This window comes from Eurytemora carolleeae, unplaced genomic scaffold (assembly GCF_000591075.1).
Source record: "Eurytemora carolleeae unplaced genomic scaffold, Eaff_2.0 scaffold2577, whole genome shotgun sequence".
In the NCBI taxonomy this organism is placed as follows: Eukaryota; Metazoa; Arthropoda; class Copepoda; order Calanoida; family Temoridae; genus Eurytemora; species Eurytemora carolleeae.
In genome coordinates this window covers 9,630-11,844 of record NW_019398466.1, presented here as the reverse complement: position 1 = coordinate 11,844, position 2,215 = coordinate 9,630, and positions in this window count along the sequence as shown.

The following is a 2,215-nucleotide window of genomic DNA, read 5'->3' as shown; positions in this document are numbered from 1 at the left end:
TTTCAGAATAGCTTCTCAATAGCACTTAAGGGAAAGAAAACCTAGTGCAAAACAGGAAAAATATCTATCTTAAAATAAAATTTCGCCTGCGGCAAATCTGTTTTTTTTTTGTTCCAAAATAAATCTAGCACACCCCTCACTTAGATCCTGTATCCGCCATGGTTGCACTAAGATATTTAACTCATATATTTGTGGCGCACTTAGTAAGTAAAAACTGCCAAATGTTTTTTAAAAAATATTTTTGGTATAATATATTGTTAAGGTTTTAAAATATTTACATACAAACAAAATTATGATAATGCTACCAAAGCTGAACACTATAGAATGAGATATCCTTAATCTCAACTACTTAATCTGAGTAGTGAGAATCCAATGGACACACTTTTGATTTTCTCCTTAAACCGTTCTTTCATTTGGATATATTAGAGAAAAATCAAAACCCGGTTTTTAAAATTAGAGAGTCCCTCCCGTTTCTGTATATATAATCTTAAATGGCGCGCTAAATTTTAAATTTATCGGCTTCATATACACGACTCTGATTGGTTGAATTTTATACACTTTTAAGGATACAAGTACAAGATTATGTTAGTCTCGATATTAGGAAAAAAAGAGGATCAAGCATTATTTTAAATATCGACCATTCTAAAGTTTTCAGCTCAGAATTGGTTACTTTAAGTTACAAAAACTTCAAATTGAAGGACAAAAATTAATAAAATAAAAATTAGAAGATTGAAAATTGATGCATAGTTTTTATTAGATGTTCAACTTTTTGTCTGGTGGCAACTTTTGATATTTCAAATGTTGACTACTTCTAATTAAAGGCATATGATTGAAATATCATAGGTCTATGCCCACTGAGATATAAACAACCTTGAGTCATCAAATTTCTGTACAACCTAAAATTTGAAGTGTCTCAACGCCTCACAACTCACTCATCCTTTTTTTTCTACGCCTAGACATATACATTTTAAAAATGCTTTTTGTCTGTTTCTAGCATAAGTTTAAAAGTAGTAGTTTTTTTTGCGCAATTTTTTGCTTAATTAATTATTGCGTAAAAGTTTGCATTTCGCATTTTTTAGCCCCTACTGCAGGGTGTCTGATAAAATAGTAGCACTATGAATTGAAGGTTGTCTTTGAACTCTAAAAATAATTTGCAGCAATTATTTGTAAACCTAATTTTAGAAGTAACATTCTTTTATTAATAACAAAATAACCACTGTCTTAGAATTTCAAAAATGTGTTCTGCCTTTTTTTGTGATTTTGACAATTTTTGTTTTATTTAATAAAATTGAAATCTGAACAAAATTCTTAATTTCTTCAGTAATATTGACACTTGACAGCACAAAAAAGGGAGACCACATTTTGGAAATGTGAGGAGGGCAAGCAGAATTTTGTTTCAAGAATCATACAAGTAAACGTAGGTTGACGACTCTATGTCACAAATCTATATATAAATTTGGCTTGTCTGTCTGTTTGTTTGTATCCAATAAATGTCAAAACGGCTAAACCGATCGGGCCCAAATTTTTTGTGGGACATCACGTGATCACAGGGAAGGTTTTTGAATGAAAAAAATTTAAAAAATGTGTTTTAAAGGTTTTTAATTTTGTAAAAAAAATTAAATTCTTGAAAATCCGCGAATTTTTTTTTTAAAAATCCGCAAAATTTTTTTCTTCTTTGTTTTAAAATGTAAACAAAAAGAACATGTTAACAATTTAAATAGAAGATGGGCGCGAAGCGCCCTAAAAGCCTAGTAAATTAAAATTTCAAGACAACTTTAAAATTGTCTTGCTACTGTCATGTTTCGTGGGGACATCTTGTATATTAACAAAAACATTTTTTTAAACAATTGGCAATATATTTGTATTATTATTTTAGTATGGGCATCATATTGATGTCTGCTATGAGACATTGAGCCACAAAAATATGAGCTATTAATTATTATTATTTATGAGTTATTAAGTTCGACAGAAATAAGGAGATGAAAAACATGCAAACAAGAAGAAGCATCTGTGGAATTATCATCTTTACTATTGTAGTTTATCAATAATTTTGAGATGAAATACATGCAAAGAAAAGGTTTTGCAGCCTTGTAATATTATGATAAATACTTACCACAATACCAAATTATAATTATCCTCTATTTTAATATAGCAATAAGTGTCATATCTAGAGATGGACATTGTTTTTTTGAACGAACGAAATTGTTCGTGAAAA